Source organism: Perca fluviatilis, unplaced genomic scaffold, assembly GCF_010015445.1.
Source record: "Perca fluviatilis unplaced genomic scaffold, GENO_Pfluv_1.0 PFLUV_unplaced_scaf_12, whole genome shotgun sequence".
Taxonomy (NCBI): domain Eukaryota; kingdom Metazoa; phylum Chordata; class Actinopteri; order Perciformes; family Percidae; genus Perca; species Perca fluviatilis.
Genome location: NW_024375525.1, coordinates 93,580 through 115,778, shown reverse-complemented (window position 1 = coordinate 115,778; position 22,199 = coordinate 93,580). Strand labels below are relative to the sequence as shown.

Below are 22,199 nucleotides of genomic sequence, written 5' to 3'. Positions count from 1 at the left end.
ACATGTTTTCAGTTATTTCACACTTTTTTGTTAAAGTTAAAATATGTAACATTTCTGCTTTAAAATATCTAAAAATGACCATACCTATGTTATATATTTTTAAGAGTTGTGTTCTTACACTATCCCAAATGTTTCCACCAAATGTCAAACCCAGAGAAATCTGTTATTTTATTTTCAGACACGCGTACGTTTCCTTTGAGTCAGCCCGCCAGTGGCGTCATATAACCTTTCACCCTCCAGTTACTCTAACTTCCATCAGAACCATGGTCAGAACACTGGCACCAAGATGATATCGTTCAGGAGTAATTGTAAATCATACAATGTCACAGAAAAAAAGTACTTGTAACCGTAATACTGCTTTTTTGCCATTCAGCATCATTTTGTGATTAATTACATCCCACTTTTTAATCACAGTAATACAACAGAGACCTTATCTATTTTGAAAGTTCAATATCAATACCAGCTTGACGTTACTACAATGTGCTAACGTTGATGCTAAATCTTTGTGGGTAACATGAGGTTACAACATCGTTCAACACGCTAATAAAGTTATTTTTAGTATGACTGTTTCGACCACAGCTAACAGGACTGAGCTAACCCATGAATAACTTCACTAGTAATGTTAACGTTAGCTGTATAGACGATTAATCTAATGCTAATTTAGCCAGCTAGCACACCCCGGTCTATCTGCCTCACTCCCCCGGCGCAGAGAGACTCAGTCGGGATGACAGCTGACAACAGCCCCGGGACATATAGCTAGCTAGTTACCGTTAGCCCCCAGTCAGCTATCAGCCAGCTACTTCCATTACAGCAACCCCCCCCTCCCCCCCGGCCAGAACTTATCTCCAGTGCCTGGTGCTTACGACGCTAACGGCAGTTTAATTAAACGTCGGGAAACAGACCATATCAGACCCAGCACCGAGTCACAACAGCGGCCATCCATAGCGGTAGCTAGCTACATCTCCGTAGCGCTACCGGTGTATGTGCCGAAAATCTCCTCCCTGCCGAATTTCTCCCCCTTTCGCGTTTAGCTGTCTTTACGGTTAGCTAAATTAACCTGACAAAAGGTGGGTTAGGCACCAAAACGAGAAGTTAAGATTACTGAAAAGTGAAGGGGAGATAATTCCGGGCAGCTGGGAGATGTTCTGCTGCTGCACAACAGGCATCGAACGTCCTGGCTCGCTGTCGCGGAGATTTCCCCGACAATCCCCCCCCACACCGTCTCTCAGCCTCGTTTAGCAGCTAGCTAGCGTTACAACAAACCCCGTCTGCCCCGGTGTTGAAACCATCCAAAAGGTGAAATTGATATGTGAAATATTTTGTGTTTTAGCTGCTGGCTACTGTTAGCTTGCTGACTCACTAGCTAACTGGTCAGCTACAAATAAAAATCTAATCAAGAAAAATGTAATTATGTTGGGGAAACTGCAGCTATTTTATTACAATAACATGAATAAACGTTACTAAACGTAACGTGAATAAACTTGAATGGGTAAACTCGTCCGTGAACTGAAGCATTCTAACCGGCAGCGAAGGTGTTTAACACTAAAAACTCCCATAATTCCACGCAACTTCACAACGTCATCAAAAGTCCAGTTTTACCGTCTATTGTTTTGGTTGAGAGACCCCTAGCGGCAGAAAGTTACATATTGTACCTTTAAGTACATAATTCCATATGTGTTCATTCATAGTTTTGATGCCTTCAGTGAGAATCTACAATGTAAATAGTCATGAAAATAAAAAGGAAACGCATTGAATGAGAAGGTGTGTCCAAACTTTTGGCCTGTACTGTACATGCTGTACTGTGGAGATACTGAGATGTATTTGTCTTATGTTATGACAGATGTTCCTCCACCAGGAGAAGGAACAGTTCTCAATGCTGGCCAGGAGACTGCTAGTCTTGGATTTTCACTCCCTGATATCTCTGTAAAGTATACACTACAATTAGATTACTCCTACAACACACAGAGAGACAGTTTGATCATAAAGGACTCCAGCACTGTGAAGGTTGAGGGACTGACTCTTGGGACTGAGTATACTTCCAGCAACAGAACGATTGCAGACAATGGAAATCGAAGCAAAGCAACCTCTATATCTGTCTTTACAGGTAAATCTAAAAAAAAACAAATAATAAAAAAAGATCCAGCAAAGTGTTGTCTGGATGATCTTTTGGCCCATAACCTAAACAGATGTTAAAGAGTGTACTTCTTACATTGTGTCTTTTACCACACCTCTTTAACTTGACAATCAAACAGCACTTTTAAATATAAACATGACGGAACATGATTTTTACGTTATAAGTGATACCATTATATTGTTCCTGCAGAGCCCAGCCATGTCAGCAGTGAGTCCCTGTCTCTGCCGTGTGACCCCCCTGCTGGTGAAGTGGAGAGTTCCACTGTGACTTGTTCCAGCGAGGGAGACATTGGGCAAGATCTGACAACAGACACAAACAAGCTGAATCCAGGAGAGTCTAACTCTCTCCAGGTTTCTGCACAACCAATAAGCAAGCCAACTGAAACATCTGGCCACACAAGTGAGTCAAATAAATTCATGATTGCAATTAAAAAAAAATGAAGAAGGAATTTTCAAAATAAAGTCACAGCTGGTTATGCAGAGCAACACACAGTCTATGAGGGTAACAGGGATAAGGACCCAAAGGCAGTCTGAGTAGACAGAGCTAATGCAGTCTAATAAAAAAGAGATTAATAATTCATTAAGATTAGCATGTTTAATATTTGTTTAAAGTGTTTTAAGAGATGTTGAATCAACTTATATATTTTGGAGGCTGGTATTTGTGGTGCAGTTTAACCGTATTACATTAAACTGAGATCCCCCCCCCCCACCCCCCTAATATTGAGTCTACAGTCATTGATATAAATGTGGTGGACACGTGTTCAAGACACCTGCCAGAATGGCACTATATAATTCAACAGCGTGACAAAAGAAAACCCCCAAAAGGATCATAAAGTTTAGTTACCACAATTCAAATGGCCAAAAAAACAAACCTAATAATTTACAGTGCAGAGAGGGGCAGAAATCCTGAAGGGGTTATTTGAAGCCTCCACCTAAACACTGTTTACATTTATTATAGAAATATTACAAAATATTATTTAAAAAAACACAAAATGATTCTATATGGTAATTATGAGTACATAATAGTGATGAAAAGGTAATAAATATATGAAATAAGAAAAACATCAAAAATAAAAACAAGATGTGAGTGTTTTGTGCGAGTGTATCTGTGCACATGAGCGTCAGTGAGGATGCAGATAAAAAGTTGAGTAAGAATGCACCTAAAAATTTGCTTTAAAGTAAGTCTTCAACTGTTTAGAAATATTGAATTCACCTAGATGTATCTTATAAACAACAACAAAAACATTTGAAAAATATTGACGTCATAAATAATGGAATAAGACATGAAACCTGTCATGAACATGAAGAGTCTCTATTATTAGTTATGGCTTTTATCATTAAGTGTCACTCTGTAAATAATGACACTTTTAATGCATTGTTTGAGATGTTTGTGTTATGACTAGGGCTGTCAGTCGATTAAAAAATGTAATCTAATTAATTACATACTCTGTGATTAATTAATCTAAATTAATCGTATACATCATTTTTGCTGTGAAAGTATTTTAAATAGTTCAATTAGTTTAATTCCAATGAATCAATGAATAATCAGCATTAGTGACATCAAAGTTAAACTCTTTTTATAATTATTTTTTACTGTTCAAATAATGGCCACAACTATCAACAATATGACCTAATATGCTGAGGAAATACATTCAGAATTGCTTTAGGAATAGGGTTGGGAATCATTTGGTTTTTTTCCAATACTGGTGCTAAAGCAGTAATTTTAAAATGGTGCCTGAACCGATGTTCTTAAAGGTCCCATGGCATGAAAATATTCATCATGAGGTTTTTAAATTAACATAATATGCATTCCCCAGCCTGTCTATGGTCCCCCAGTGGCTAGAAATGGTGATAGGTGTAAACCGAGCCCTGGGTATCCTGCTCTGCCTTTGAGAAAATGAAAGCTCAGATGAGCCGTTTTGGAATCTGCTTGTTATGAGGTCATAAGGAGCAAGGTTACCTCCCCTTTCTCTGCTTTACCCGCCCAGAGAATTTGGCCAACCCATGAGAGAGAGAGAGAGAGAGAGACATCATGGCTTTCAAACTAGAAAAGTGGCAGTTGGTCAAGGCCACACCCCCACCCTCCACCTTGCCCCTCCCACTCTCCTCCTCAGCAGCTTCAGACACAGAAATGGCACATCCTAAGGAAAGATCATTGTGGGACTGGATCTAGTGACTGTAGTTCTACACCAAAGCTGAATTTCGGGAAAGAGACTTCAGATACAGTATTAGGGGACCACTAAGGTCTATATAAAAGAGACTTCAGATACAGTATTAGGGGACCACTAAGGCCTGTATAAAAGATACTTCAGATACAGTATTAGGGGACCACTAAGGTCTATATAAAAGATACTTCAGATACAGTATTAGGGGACCACTAAGGCCTGTATAAAAGATACTTCAGATACAGTATTAGGGGACCACTAAGGCCTGTATAAAAGATACTTCAGATACAGTATTAGGGGACCACTAATGTCTATATAAAAGAGACTTCAGATACAGTATTAGGGGACCACTAAGGTCTATATAAAAGATACTTCAGATACAGTATTAGGGGACCACTAAGGCCTGTATAAAAGATACTTCAGATACAGTATTAGGGGACCACTAAGGCCTGTATAAAAGATACTTCAGATACAGTATTAGGGGACCACTAATGTCTATATAAAAAGAGAACTTCAGATACAGTATTAGGGGACCACTAAGGCCTATATAAAAGAGACTTCAGATACAGTATTAGGGGACCACTAAGGTCTATATAAAAGAGACTTCAGATACAGTATTAGGGGACCACTAAGGTCTATATAAAAGAGACTTCAGATACAGTATTAGGGGACCACTAAGGCCTATATAAAAGAGACTTCAGATACAGTATTAGGGGACCACTAAGGTCTATATAAAAGAGACTTCAGATACAGTATTAGGGGACCACTAAGGTCTATATAAAAGGACTTTAGATACAGTATTAGGGGACCACTAAGGTCTATATAAAAGAGACTTCAGATACAGTATTAGGGGACCACTAAGGTCTATATAAAAAAGAGACTTCAGATACAGTATTAGGGGACCACTAAGGTCTATATAAAAGAGACTTCAGATACAGTATTAGGTACATAAGCTTAAAAGTTTAAGGGTTACACGATAAGGTCTATATAAAGCATCCAAAGAGCACCATGTCATGGGACCTTTAATAAAGTTTAAAAAAAGAAGGGTAGTAAACAACAGTCGGGGACATTAAAGAACGGCTTGTTTATTGCTAAAGGCCATATGGTCAAAATGTAATGATTTAATAAAAATGTAATAACTGTAACAAGAACTTATTTCACTAGTGAATTGCTGTGGACTGACAAAAACAACCACCAGATGGTAAAAGGGCATTTACAATAACTTTGAATGCACCACGAGGCTGTAAGTTACTAGTTTCATTGAACGCACCGTCTGTGTTTTCCGACCACGGCAGCTGCAGATTGTTACATCCCGGTGTCTGAATCCTCTACAGTGAAATACAGTCAAACTTTACAACCTTTAGCGTTAGATGTCAGCATTTACCCATGTTTAATCCAGCTACTAGCTAACGGTAGGCTAATGTTAGCTGCTTGCAATATGGAATGGATTAATCTGCATTAATTTTTTAACGCGTTATTATTTCTCAGATAAATTAAGCGAAATGAACGCGTTATTTTGACAGCCCTAGTTATGACTAACTTGACATTAAGCAAGACAATATAACCTCTCAGTGTCTTTGTTATGACAACTTGACATTAACCTAGACAACAAGCTGTCATAAACATGTCATATCAGGCCTAATTATCAAACTTAGAGAAAATGTTTAGCTTTATGTGTTAACATTACATTAAACTGTCATAAGTGGTTCTTCTTTACATTGGCTGCCATTAGACCATTATAATTGTGTCTTAAATACTTTTCCTTGACCTCAAGTAAAGTGAAACTATTTGAACTTGTCAAAAAGTTGTCATAAATGTTGATTACAATGAATGATCTTTTGGCCCATAACCTAAACAGATGGTAAAGTGTGTACTTCTTACATTGTGTCTTCAGACTACATAGGTGGTATATTGTATGTTGTGGGCATTAGGTGATTATATATGTGGCTTTGTCTTTAACCACACCTCTTTAACTTGGCAATCAAACAGCACTTTTAAATATAAACATGACGGAACATGATTTTTCCGTTATAAGTGATACCATTATGTTGTTCCTGCAGAGCCCAGCCATGTCAGCAGTGAGACCCTGTCTCTGCCGTCTGACCCCCCTGCTGGTGAAGTGGAGAGTTCCACTGTGACTTGTTCCAGCGAGGGAGACATTGGGCAAGATCTGACAACAGACACAAACAAGCTGAATCCAGGAGAGTCTAACTCTCTCCAGGTTTCTGCACAACCAATAAGCAAGCCAACTGAAACATCTGGCCACACAAGTGAGTCAAATAAATTCATGATTGCAATTAAAAAAAAATGAAGAAGGAAGTTGCAAAATAAAGTCACAGCTGGTTATGCAGAGCAACACACAGTCTATGAGGGTAACAGGGATAAGGACCCAAAGGCAGTCTGAGTAGACAGAGCTAATGCAGTCTAATAAAAAAGAGATTAATAATTCATTAAGATTAGCATGTTTAATATTTGTTTAAAGTGTTTTAAGAGATGTTGAATCAACTTATATATTTTGGAGGCTGGTATTTGTGGTGCAGTTTAACCGTATATACATTAAACTGAGATCCCCTAATATTGAGTCTACAGTCATTGATATAAATGTGGTGGACACGTGTTCAAGACACCTGCCAGGAATGGCACTATATAATTCAACAGCGTGACAAAGAAAACCCCCAAAAGGATCATAAAGTTTAGTTACCACAATTCAAATGGCCAAAAACAAACCTAATAATTTACAGTGCAGAGAGGGGCAGAAATCCCTGAAGGGGTTATTTGAAGCCTCCACCTAAACACTGTTTACATTTATTATAAAAATGTACAAAATATTATTTAAAAAAACACAAAATGATTCTATATGGTAATTATGAGTACATAATAGTGATGAAAAGGTAATAAATATATGAAATAAGAAAAACATCAAAAATAAAAACAAGATGTGAGTGTTTTGTGCGAGTGTATCTGTGCACATGAGCGTCAGTGAGGATGCAGATAAAAAGTTGAGTAAGAATGCACCTAAAAATGTGCTTTAAAGTAAGTCTTCAACTGTTTAGAAATATTGAATTCACCTAGATGTATCTTATAAACAACAACAAAAACATTTGAAAAATATTGACGTCAAAAATAATGGAATAAGACATGAAACCTGTCATGAACATGAAGAGTCTCTATTATTAGTTATGGCTTTTATCAGTAAGTGTCACTCTGTAAATAATGACACTTTTAATGCATTGTTTGAGATGTTTGTGTTATGACTAGGGCTGTCAGTCGATTAAAAAATGTAATCTAATTAATTACATACTCTGTGATTAATTAATCTAAATTAATCGTATACATCATTTTTGCTGTGAAAGTATTTTAAATAGTTCAATTAGTTTAATTCCAATGAATCAATGAATAATCAGCATTAGTGACATCAAAGTTAAACTCTTTTTATAATTATTTTTTACTGTTCAAATAATGGCCACAACTATCAACAATATGACCTAATATGCTGAGGAAATACATTCAGAATTGCTTTAGGAATAGGGTTGGGAATCATTTGGTTTTTTTCCAATACTGGTGCTAAAGCAGTAATTTTAAAATGGTGCCTGAACCGATACTTCTTAAAGGTCCCATGGCATGAAAATTTCACTTCATGAGGTTTTTTAACATTAATATGCATTCCCCCAGCCTGTCTATGGTCCCCCAGTGGCTAGAAATGGTGATAGGTGTAAACCGAGCCCTGGGTATCCTGCTCTGCCTTTGAGAAAATGAAAGCTCAGATGAGCCGTTTTGGAATCTGCTTGTTATGAGGTCATAAGGAGCAAGGTTACCTCCCCTTTCTCTGCTATGCCCGCCCAGAGAATTTGGCCAACCCATGAGAGAGAGAGAGAGAGAGAGACATCATGGCTTTCAAACTAGAAAAGTGGCAGTTGGTCAAGGCCACACCCCCACCCTCCAACTTGCCCCTCCCACTCTCCTCCTCAGCAGTTTCAGACACAGAAATGGCACATCCTAAGGAAAGATCATTGTGGGACTGGATCTAGTGACTGTAGTTCTACACCAAAGCTGAATTTCGGGAAAGAGACTTCAGATACAGTATTAGGGGACCACTAAGGTCTATATAAAAGATACTTCAGATACAGTATTAGGGGACCACTAAGGCCTGTATAAAAGATACTTCAGATACAGTATTAGGGGACCACTAAGGCCTGTATAAAAGATACTTCAGATACAGTATTAGGGGACCACTAATGTCTATATAAAAGAGACTTCAGATACAGTATTAGGGGACCACTAAGGCCTATATAAAAGAGACTTCAGATACAGTATTAGGGGACCACTAAGGTCTATATAAAAGAGACTTTAGATACAGTATTAGGGGACCACTAAGGTCTATATAAAAGAGACTTCAGATACAGTATTAGGGGACCACTAAGGTCTATATAAAAGAGACTTCAGATACAGTATTAGGGGACCACTAAGGTCTATATAAAAGCATCCAAAGAGCACCATGTCATGGGACCTTTAATAAAGTTAAAAAAAAGAAGGGTAGTAAACAACAGTCAGGGACATTAAAGAACGGCTTGTTTATTGCTAAGGCCATATGGTCAAAATGTAATGATTTAATAATAATGTAATAACTGTAACAAGAACTTATTTCACTAGTGAATTGCTGTGGACTGACAAAACAACCACCAGATGTTAAAAGGGCATTTACAATAACTTTGAATGCACCACCGACTGTAAGTTACTAGTTTCACTGAACGCACCGTCTGTGTTTTCCGACCACGGCAGCTGCAGATTATTTACATCCCGGTGTCTGAATCCTCTACAGTGAAATACAGTCAAACTTTACAACCTTTAGCGTTAGATGTCAGCATTTACCCATGTTTAATCCAGCTACTAGCTAACGTTAGGCTAATGTTAGCTGCTTGCAATATGGAATGGATTAATCTGCATTACTTTTTTAACGCGTTATTATTTCTCAGATAAATTCAGCGAAATGAACGCGTTATTTTGACAGCCCTAGTTATGACTAACCTGACATTAAGCAAGACAATATAACCTCTCAGTGTCTTTGTTATGACAACTTGACATTAACCTAGACAACAAGCTGTCATAAACATGTCATATCAGGCCTAATTATCAAACTTAGAGAAAATGTTTAGCTTTATGTGTTAACATTACATTAAACTGTCATAAGTGGTTCTTCTTTACATTGGCTGCCATTAGACCATTATAATTGTGTCTTAAATACTTTTCCTTGACCTCAAGTAAAGTGAAACTATTTGAACTTGTCAAAAAGTTGTCATAAATGTTGATTACAATGAATGATCTTTTGGCCCATAACCTAAACAGATGGTAAAGTGTGTACTTCTTACATTGTGTCTTCAGACTACATAGGTGGTATATTGTATATTGTGGGCATTAGGTGATTATATATGTGGCTTTGTCTTTAACCACACCTCTTTAACTTGGCAGTCAAACAGCACTTTTTAAATATAAACATGACGAAGAGACATTTTTCCGTTATAAGTGGTACCATTATGTTGTTCCTGCAGAGCCCAGCCATGTCAGCAGTGAGTCCCTGTCTCTGCCGTCTGACCCCCCTGCTGGTGAAGTGGAGAGTTCCACTGTGACTTGTTCCAGCGAGGGAGACATTGGGCAAGATCTGACAACAGACACAAACAAGCTGAATCCAGGAGAGTCTAACTCTCTCCAGGTTTCTGCACAACCAATAAGCAAGCCAACTGAAACATCTGGCCACACAAGTGAGTCAAATAAATTCATGATTGCAATTAAAAAAAATGAAGAAGGAAGTTTCAAAATAAAGTCACAGCTGGTTATGCAGAGCAACACACAGTCTATGAGGGTAACAGGGATAAGGACCCAAAGGCAGTCTGAGTAGACAGAGCTAATGCAGTCTAATAAAAAAGAGATTAATAATTCATTAAGATTAGCATGTTTAATATTTGTTTAAAGTGTTTTAAGAGATGTTGAATCAACTTATATATTTTGGAGGCTGGTATTTGTGGTGCAGTTTAACCGTATTACATTAAACTGAGATCCCCTAATATTGAGTCTACAGTCATTGATATAAATGTGGTGGACACGTGTTCAAGACACCTGCCAGAATGGCACTATATAATTCAACAGCGTGACAAAAGAAAACCCCCAAAAGGATCATAAAGTTTAGTTACCACAATTCAAATGGCCAAAAAAACAAACCTAATAATTTACAGTGCAGAGAGGGGCAGAAATCCCGAAGGGGTTATTTGAAGCCTCCACCTAAACACTGTTTACATTTATTATAGAAATATTACAAAATATTATTTAAAAAAAACACAAAATGATTCTATATGTTAATTATGAGTACATAATAGTGATGAAAAGGTAATAAATATATGAAATAAGAAAAACATCAAAAATAAAACAAGATGTGAGTGTTTTGTGCGAGTGTATCTGTGCACATGAGCGTCAGTGAGGATGCAGATAAAAAGTTGAGTAAGAATGCACCTAAAAATGTGCTTTAAAGTAAGTCTTCAACTGTTTAGAAATATTGAATTCACCTAGATGTATCTTATAAACAACAACAAAAACATTTGAAAAATATTGACGTCAAAAATAGTAATAAGACATGAGAACCTGTCATGAACATGAAGAGTCTCTATTATTAGTTATGGCTTTTATCAGTAAGTGTCACTCTGTAAATAATGACACTTTTTATGCGTTGTTTGAGATGTTTGTGTTATGACTAGGGCTGTCAGTCGATTAAAAAATGTAATCTAATTAATTACATACTCTGTGATTAATTAATCTAAATTAATCGTTATACATCATTTTTGCTGTGAAAGTATTTTAAATAGTTCAATTAGTTTAATTCCAATGAATCAATGAATAATCAGCATTAGTGACATCAAAGTTAAACTCTTTTTAATTATTTTTTACTGTTCAAATAATGGCCACAACTATCAACAATTTGACCTAATATGCTGAGGAAATACATTCAGAATTGCTTTAGGAATAGGGTTGGGAATCATTTGGGTTTTTCCAATACTGGGGCTAAAAGCAGTATTTTTAAAATGGTGCCTGAACCGATACTTCTTAAAGGTCCCATGGCATAAAAATTTCACTTCATGAGGTTTTTTAACATTAATATGCATTCCCCCAACCTGTCTATGGTCCCCAGTGGCTAGAAATGGTGATAGGTGTAAACCGAGCCCTGGGTATCCTGCTCTGCCTTTGAGAAAATGAAGCTGCTCAGATGAGCCGTTTTGGAATCTGCTTGTTATGAGGTCATAAGGAGCAAGGTTACCTCCCCTTTCTCGCTTTACCCGCCCAGAGAATTTGGCCAACCCATGAGAGAAAAAAAAAAAAAGAGAGAGAGACATCATGGCTTTCCAAACTAGAAAAGTGGCAGTTGGTCAAGGCCACCCCCCCACCCTCCAACTTGCCCCCTCCCACTCTCCTCCTCGCAGCTTCAGACACAGAAATGGCACATCCTAAGGAAAGATCATTGTGGGACTGGATCTAGTGACTGTAGTTCTACACCAAAGCTGAATTTCGGGAAAGAGACTTCAGATACAGTATTAGGGGACCACTAAGGTCTATATAAAAGAGACTTCAGATACAGTATTAGGGGACCACTAAGGTCTAGATAAAAGAGACTTCAGATACAGTATTAGGGGACCACTAAGGTCTATATAAAAGAGACTTCAGATACAGTATTAGGGGACCACTAAGGTCTATATAAAAGAGACTTCAGATACAGTATTAGGGGACCACTAAGGCCCTATAAAAAGAGACTTCAGATACAGTATTAGGGGACCACTAAGGCCTATATAAAAGGAACTTCAGATACAATATTAGGGGACCACTAAGGTCTATATAAAAGAGACTTCGAATACAGTATTAGGGGACACTAAGGTCTATATAAAAGAGACTTCAGATACAGTATTAGGGGACCACTAAGGTCTATATAAAAGAGACTTCAGATACAGTATTAGGGGACCACTAAGGCCTGTATAAAAGATACTTCAGATACAGTATTAGGGGACCACTAAGGTCTATATAAAAGAGACTTCAGATACAGTATTAGGGGACCACTAAGTTCTATATAAAAGAGACTTTAGATACAGTATTAGGGGACCACTAAGGTCTATATAAAAGGGGACTTTAGATACAGTATTAGGGGACCACTAAGGTCTATATAAAAGAGACTTCAGATACAGTATTAGGGGACCACTAAGGTCTATATAAAAGAGACTTCAGATACAGTATTAGGGGACCACTAAGGTCTATATAAAAGAGACTTCAGATACAGTATTAGGGGACCACTAAGGCCTATATAAAAGAGACTTCAGATACAGTATTAGGGGACCACTAAGGTCTATATAAAAGAGACTTTAGATACAGTATTAGGGGACCACTAAGGTCTATATAAAAGAGACTTCAGATACAGTATTAGGGGACCACTAAGGTCTATATAAAAGAGACTTCAGATACAGTATTAGGGGACCACTAAGGTCTATATAAAAGAGACTTTAGATACAGTATTAGGGGACCACTAAGGTCTATATAAAAGAGACTTCAGATACAGTATTAGGGGACCACTAAGGTCTATATAAAAGAGACTTCAGATACAGTATTAGGGGACCACTAAGGTCTATATAAAAGAGACTTCAGATACAGTATTAGGGGACCACTAAGGTCTATATAAAAGAGACTTCAGATACAGTATTAGGGGACCACTAAGGTCTATATAAAAGAGACTTCAGATACAGTATTAGGGGACCACTAAGGTCTATATAAAAGCATCCAAAGAGCACCATGTCATGGGACCTTTAATAAAGTTAAAAAAAGAAGGGTAGTAAACAACAGTCAGGGACATTAAAGAACGGCTTGTTTATTGCTAAGGCCATATGGTCAAAATGTAATGATTTAATAATAATGTAATAACTGTAACAAGAACTTATTTCACTAGTGAATTGCTGTGGACTGACAAAAACAACCACCAGATGGTAAAAGGGCATTTACAATAACTTTGAATGCACCACGAGGCTGTAAGTTACTAGTTTCACTGAGCGCAACCGTCTGTGTTTTCCGACCATGGCGGCTGCAGATGCAGTTACATCGGGTGTCTGAATCCTCTACAGTGAAATACAGTCAAACTTTACAACCTTTAGCGTTAGATGTCAGCATTTACCCATGTTTAATCCAGCTACTAGCTAACGGTAGGCTAATGTTAGCTGCTTGCAATATGGAATGGATTAATCTGCATTACTTTTTTAACGCGTTATTATTTCTCAGATAAATTAAGCGAAATGAACGCGTTATTTTGACAGCCCTAGTTATGACTAACCTGACATTAAGCAAGACAATATAACCTCTCAGTGTCTTTGTTATGACAACTTGACATTAACCTAGACAACAAGCTGTCATAAACATGTCATATCAGGCCTAATTATCAAACTTAGAGAAAATGTTTAGCTTTATGTGTTAACATTACATTAAACTGTCATAAGTGGTTCTTCTTTACATTGGCTGCCATTAGACCATTATAATTGTGTCTTAAATACTTTTCCTTGACCTCAAGTAAAGTGAAACTATTTGAACTTGTCAAAAAGTTGTCATAAATGTTGATTACAATGAATGATCTTTTGGCCCATAACCTAAACAGATGGTAAAGCGTGTACTTCTTACATTGTGTCTTCAGACTACATACGTGGTATATTGTGTGTGGGTATGTTGTGAGCATTATAGGGCATTGGCTTTGTCTTTTAACCAGACCTCTTTAACTTGGCAGTCAAACAGCACTTTTAAATATAAACATGACGGAACATGATTTTTCCGTTATAAGTGATACCATTATGTTGTTCCTGCAGAGCCCAGCCATGTCAGCAGTGAGTCCCTGTCTCTGCCGTGTGACCCCCTGCTGGTGAAGTGGAGAGTTCCACTGTGACTTGTTCCAGCGAGGGAGACATTGGGCAAGATCTGACAACAGACACAAACAAGCTGAATCCAGGAGGAGTCTAACTCTCCAGGTTTCTGCACAACCAATAAGCAAGCCAACTGAAACATCTGGCCACACAAGTGAGTCAAATAAATTCATGATTGCAATTAAAAAAAATGAAGGAAGTTTCAAAATAAAGTCACAGCTGGTTATGCAGAGCAACACACAGTCTATGAGGGTAACAGGGATAAGGACCCAAAGGCAGTCTGAGTAGACAGAGCTAATGCAGTCTAATAAAAAGAGATTAATAATTCATTAAGATTAGCATGTTTAATATTTGTTTAAAGTGTTTTAAGAGATGTTGAATCAACTTATATATCTAGGAGGCTGGTATTTGTGGTGCAGTTTAACCGTATTACATTAAACTGAGATCCCCCACCCCTAATATTGAGTCTACAGTCATTGATATAAATGTGGTGGACACGTGTTCAAGACACCTGCCAGAATGGCACTATATAATTCAACAGCGTGACAAAAGAAAACCCCCAAAAGGATCATAAAGTTTAGTTACCACAATTCAAATGGCCAAAAAAACAAACCTAATAATTTACAGTGCAGAGAGGGGCAGAAATCCTGAAGGGGTTATTTGAAGCCTCCACCTAAACACTGTTTACATTTATTATAGAAATATTACAAAATATTATTTAAAAAAAACACAAAATGATTCTATATGTTAATTATGAGTACATAATAGTGATGAAAAGGTAATAAATATATGAAATAAGAAAAACATCAAAAATAAAAACAAGATGTGAGTGTTTTGTGCGAGTGTATCTGTGCACATGAGCGTCAGTGAGGATGCAGATAAAAAGTTGAGTAAGAATGCACCTAAAAATGTGCTTTAAAGTAAGTCTTCAACTGTTTAGAAATATTGAATTCACCTAGATGTATCTTATAAACAACAACAAAAACATTTGAAAAATATTGACGTCAAAAATAATGGAATAAGACATGAAACCTGTCATGAACATGAAGAGTCTCTATTATTAGTTATGGCTTTTATCAGTAAGTGTCACTCTGTAAATAATGACACTTTTAATGCATTGTTTGAGATGTTTGTGTTATGACTAGGGCTGTCAGTCGATTAAAAAATGTAATCTAATTAATTACATACTCTGTGATTAATTAATCTAAATTAATCGTATACATCATTTTTGCTGTGAAAGTATTTTAAATAGTTCAATTAGTTTAATTCCAATGAATCAATGAATAATCAGCATTAGTGACATCAAAGTTAAACTCTTTTTATAATTATTTTTTACTGTTCAAATAATGGCCACAACTATCAACAATATGACCTAATATGCTGAGGAAATACATTCAGAATTGCTTTAGGAATAGGGTTGGGTATCATTTGGGTTTTTTCCAATACTGGTGCTAAAGCAGTAATTTTAAAATGGTGCCTGAACCGATACTTCTTAAAGGTCCCATGGCATGAAAATTTCACTTCATGAGGTTTTTTAACATTAATATGCATTCCCCCAGCCTGTCTATGGTCCCCCAGTGGCTAGAAATGGTGATAGGTGTAAACCGAGCCCTGCGTATATCCTGCTCTGCCTTTGAGAAAATGAAAGCTCAGATGAGCCGTTTTGGAATCTGCTTGTTATGAGGTCATAAGGAGCAAGGTTACCTCCCCTTTCTCTGCTATGCCCGCCGAGAGAATTTGGCCAACCCATGAGAGAGAGAGAGAGAGAGAGACATCATGGCTTTCAAACTAGAAAAGTGGCAGTTGGTCAAGGCCACACCCCCACCCTCCACCTTGCCCCCCTCTCCTCCTCAATAGCTAAAGACACAGAAATGGTACATCCTAAGGAAAGATCATTGTGGGACTGGCTCTAGTGGCTTTAGTTCTACACCAAAGCTGAATTTTGGGAAAGAGACTTCAGATACAGTATTAGGGGACCACTAAGGTCTATATAAAAGAGACTTCAGATACAGTATTAGGGGACCACTAAGGTCTATATAAAAGAGACTTCAGATACAGTATTAGGGACCACTAAGGTCTATATAAAAGAGACTTCAGATACAGTATTAGGGGACCACTAAGGTCTATATAAAAGAGACTTCAGATACAGTATTAGGGGCCCACTAAGTTCTATATAAAAGCATCCAAAGAGCACCATGTCATGGGACCTTTAATAAAGTTTAAAAAAGAAGGGTAGTAAACAACAGTCAGGGACATTAAAGAACGGCTTGTTGTTTGGCTAAGGCCATATGGTCAAAATGTAATGATTTAATAATAATGTAATAACTGTAACAAGAACTTATTTCACTAGTGAATTGCTGTGGACTGACAAAAACAACCACCAGATGGTAAAAGGGGCATTTACAATAACTTTGAATGCACCACGAGGCTGTAAGTTACTAGTTTCATTGAACGTACCGTCTGTGTTTTCCCGACCACGCGCAGCTGCAGATTGTTACATCCCGGTGTCTGAATCCTCTACAGTGAAATACAGTCAAACTTTACAACCTTTAGCGTTAGATGTCAGCATTTACCCATGTTTAATCCAGCTACTAGCTAACGGTAGGCTAATGTTAGCTGCTTGCAATATGGAATGGATTAATCTGCATTACTTTTTTAACGCGTTATTATTTCTCAGATAAATTACGGAAATGAAGCGGCGTTATTTTGACAGCCCTAGTTATGACTAACCTGACATTAAGCAAGACAATATAACCTCTCAGTGTCTTTGTTGTGACAACTTGACATTAACCCTAGACAACAACCTGTCATAAACATGTCATATCAGGCCTAATTATCAAACTTAGAGAAAATGTTTAGCTTTATGTGTTAACATTACATTAAACTGTCATAAGTGGTTCTTCTTTACATTGGCTGCCATTAGACCATTATAATTGTGTCTTAAATACTTTTCCTTGACCTCAAGTAAAGTGAAACTATTTGAACTTGTCAAAAAGTTGTCATAAATGTTGATTACAATGAATGATCTTTTGGCCCATAACCTAAACAGATGGTAAAGCGTGTACTTCTTACATTGTGTCTTCAGACTACATAGGTGGTATATTGTATATTGTGGGCATTAGGTGATTATATATGTGGCTTTGTCTTTAACCACACCTCTTTAACTTGGCAGTCTAACAGCACTTTTAAATATAAACATGACGGAACATGATTTTTCCGTTATAAGTGATACCATTATGTTGTTCCTGCAGAGCCCAGCCATGTCAGCAGTGAGTCCCTGTCTCTGCCGTGTGACCCCCCTGCTGGTGAAGTGGAGAGTTCCACTGTGACTTGTTCCAGCGAGGGAGACATTGGGCAAGATCTGACAACAGACACAAACAAGCTGAATCCAGGAGAGTCTAACTCTCTCCAGGTTTCTGCACAACCAATAAGCAAGCCAACTGAAACATCTGGCCACACAAGTGAGTCAAATAAATTCATGATTGCAATTAAAAAAAAATGAAGAAGGAATTTTTAAAATAAAGTCACAGCTGGTTATGCAGAGCAACACACAGTCTATGAGGGTAACAGGGATAAGGACCCAAAGGCAGTCTGAGTAGACAGAGCTAATGCAGTCTAATAAAAAAGAGATTAATAATTCATTAAGATTAGCATGTTTAATATTTGTTAAAAGTGTTTTAAGAGATGTTGAATCAACTTATATATTTTGGAGGCTGGTATTTGTGGTGCAGTTTAACCGATTATACTTAAACTGAGATCCCCCCCCCCCTAATATTGAGTCTACAGTCATTGATATAAATGTGGTGGACAGCGTGTTCAAGACACCTGCCAGAATGGCACTATATAATTTCAACGCGTGACAAAAAAAAAAAACCCCAAAAGGATCATAAAGTTTAGTTACCACAATTCAAATGGCCAAAAAAACAAACCTAATAATTTACAGTGCAGAGAGGGGCAGAAATCCTGAAGGGGTTATTTGAAGCCTCCACCTAAACACTGTTTACATTTATTATAGAAATATTACAAAATATTATTTAAAAAAACACAAAATGATTCTATATGGTAATTATGAGTACATAATAGTGATGAAAAGGTAATAAATATATGAAATAAGAAAAACATCAAAAATAAAAACAAGATGTGAGTGTTTTGTGCGAGTGTATCTGTGCACATGAGCGTCAGTGAGGATGCAGATAAAAGTTGAGTAAGAATGCACCTAAAAATGTGCTTTAAAGTAAGTCTTCAACTGTTTAGAAATATTGAATTCACCTAGATGTATCTTATAAAAAACAACAAAAACATTTGAAAAATATTGACGTCATAAATAATGGAATAAGACATGAAACCTGTCATGAACATGAAGAGTCTCTATTATTAGTTATGGCTTTTATCAGTAAGTGTCACTCTGTAAATAATGACACTTTTAATGCATTGTTTGAGATGTTTGTGTTATGACTAGGGCTGTCAGTCGATTAAAAAATGTAATCTAATTAATTACATACTCTGTGATTAATTAATCTAAATTAATCGTATACATCATTTTTGCTGTGAAAGTAATTTAAATAGTTCAATTAGTTTAATTCCAATGAATCAATGAATAATCAGCATTAGTGACATCAAAGTTAAACTCTTTTTATAATTATTTTTTACTGTTCAAATAATGGCCACAACTATCAACAATATGACCTAATATGCTGAGGAAATACATTCAGAATTGCTTTAGGAATAGGGTTGGGAATCATTTGGTTTTTTTCCAATACTGGTGCTAAAGCAGTAATTTTAAAATGGTGCCTGAACCGATACTTCTTAAAGGTCCCATGGCATGAAAATTTCACTTCATGAGGTTTTTTAACATTAATATGCATTCCCCCAGCCTGTCTATGGTCCCCCAGTGGCTAGAAATGGTGATAGGTGTAAACCGAGCCCTGGGTATCCTGCTCTGCCTTTGAGAAAATGAAAGCTCAGATGAGCCGTTTTGGAATCTGCTTGTTATGAGGTCATAAGGAGCAAGGTTACCTCCCCTTTCTCTGCTTTACCCGCCCAGAGAATTTGGCCAACCCATGAGAGAGAGAGAGAGAGAGAGACATCATGGCTTTCAAACTAGAAAAGTGGCAGTTGGTCAAGGCCACACCCCCACCCTCCAACTTGCCCCTCCCACTCTCCTCCTCAGCAGCTTCAGACACAGAAATGGCACATCCTAAGGAAAGATCATTGTGGGACTGGATCTAGTGACTGTAGTTCTACACCAAAGCTGAATTTCGGGAAAGAGACTTCAGATACAGTATTAGGGGACCACTAAGGTCTATATAAAAGAGACTTCAGATACAGTATTAGGGGACCACTAAGGTCTATATAAAAGAGACTTCAGATACAGTATTAGGGGACCACTAAGGCCTGTATAAAAGATACTTCAGATACAGTATTAGGGGACCACTAAGGTCTATATAAAAGAGACTTCAGATACAGTATTAGGGGACCACTAAGTTCTATATAAAAGAGACTTTAGATACAGTATTAGGGGACCACTAAGGTCTATATAAAAAGACTTTAGATACAGTATTAGGGGACCACTAAGGTCTATATAAAAGAGACTTCAGATACAGTATTAGGGGACCACTAAGGTCTATATAAAAGAGACTTCAGATACAGTATTAGGGGACCACTAAGGTCTATATAAAAGAGACTTCAGATACAGTATTAGGGGACCACTAAGGCCTATATAAAAGAGACTTCAGATACAGTATTAGGGGACCACTAAGGTCTATATAAAAGAGACTTCAGATACAGTATTAGGGGACCACTAAGGTCTATATAAAAGAGACTTCAGATACAGTATTAGGGGACCACTAAGGTCTATATAAAAGAGACTTCAGATACAGTATTAGGGGACCACTAAGGTCTATATAAAAGAGACTTTAGATACAGTATTAGGGGACCACTAAGGTCTATATAAAAGAGACTTCAGATACAGTATTAGGGGACCACTAAGGTCTATATAAAAGAGACTTCAGATACAGTATTAGGGGACCACTAAGGTCTATATAAAAGAGACTTCAGATACAGTATTAGGGGACCACTAAGGTCTATATAAAAGAGACTTCAGATACAGTATTAGGGGACCACTAAGGTCTATATAAAAGCATCCAAAGAGCACCATGTCATGGGACCTTTAATAAAGTTAAAAAAAAGAAGGGTAGTAAACAACAGTCAGGGACATTAAAGAACGGCTTGTTTATTGCTAAGGCCATATGGTCAAAATGTAATGATTTAATAATAATGTAATAACTGTAACAAGAACTTATTTCACTAGTGAATTGCTGTGGACTGACAAAAACAACCACCAGATGTTAAAAGGGCATTTACAATAACTTTGAATGCACCACGAGGCTGTAAGTTACTAGTTTCACTGAACGCACCGTCTGTGTTTTCCGACCATGGCAGCTGCAGATTGTTACATCCCGGTGTCTGAATCCTCTACAGTGAAATACAGTCAAACTTTACAACCTTTAGCGTTAGATGTCAGCATTTACCCATGTTTAATCCAGCTACTAGCTAACGGTAGGCTAATGTTAGCTGCTTGCAATATGGAATGGATTAATCTGCATTACTTTTTTAACGCGTTATTATTTCTCAGATAAATTAAGCGAAATGAACGCGTTATTTTGACAGCCCTAGTTATGACTAACCTGACATTAAGCAAGACAATATAACCTCTCAGTGTCTTTGTTGTGACAACTTGACATTAACCTAGACAACAAGCTGTCATAAACATGTCATATCAGGCCTAATTATCAAACTTAGAGAAAATGTTTAGCTTTATGTGTTAACATTACATTAAACTGTCATAAGTGGTTCTTCTTTACATTGGCTGCCATTAGACCATTATAATTGTGTCTTAAATACTTTTCCTTGACCTCAAGTAAAGTGAAACTATTTGAACTTGTCAAAAAGTTGTCATAAATGTTGATTACAATGAATGATCTTTTGGCCCATAACCTAAACAGATGGTAAAGTGTGTACTTCTTACATTGTGTCTTCAGACTACATACGGGTATATTGTATATTGTGGGCATTAGGTGATTATATATGTGGCTTTGTCTTTAACCACACCTCTTTAACTTGGCAGTCTAACAGCACTTTTAAATATAAACATGACGGAACATGATTTTTCCGTTATAAGTGATACCATTATATTGTTCCTGCAGAGCCCAGCCATGTCAGCAGTGAGACCCGGCCTCGTCGGTCTGACCCCCCTGCTGGTGAAGTGGAGAGTTCCACTGTGACTTGTTCCAGCGAGGGAGACATTGGGCAAGATCTGACAACAGACACAAACAAGCTGAATCCAGGAGAGTCTAACTCTCTCCAGGTTTCTGCACAACCAATAAGCAAGCCAACTGAAACATCTGGCCACACAAGTGAGTCAAATAAATTCATGATTGGCAATAAAAAAATGAAGGAAGTTTCAAAATAAAGTCACAGCTGGTTATGCAGAGCAACACACAGTCTATGAGGGTAACAGGGATAAGGACCCAAAGGCAGTCTGAGTAGACAGAGCTAATGCAGTCTAATAAAAAGAGATTAATAATTCATTAAGATTAGCATGTTTAATATTTGTTTAAAGTGTTTTTAAGAGATGTTGAATCAACTTATATATCTAGGAGGCTGGTATTTGTGGTGCAGTTTAACCGTATTACATTAAACTGAGATCCCCCACCCCCTAATATTGAGTCTACAGTCATTGATATAAATGTGGTGGACACGTGTTCAAGACACCTGCCAGAATGGCACTATATAATTCAACAGCATGACACAAAGAAAACCCCCAAAAGGATCATAAATTTTAGTTACCACAATTCAAATGGCCAAAAACATAGCTAATAATTTACAGTGCAGAGAGGGCAGAAATCCTGAAGGGGTTATTTGAAGCCTCCACCTAAACACTGTTTACATTTATTATAAAAATATTACAAAATATTAT

The 22,199-nt window shown here is 37.2% G+C and overlaps 1 pseudogene; it reads left to right on the top strand.

Moving 5' to 3' along the window:
• Nucleotides 1-22,199, top strand: part of LOC120555039 — a 60,755-nt pseudogene that overhangs the window by 5,503 nt on the left and 33,053 nt on the right.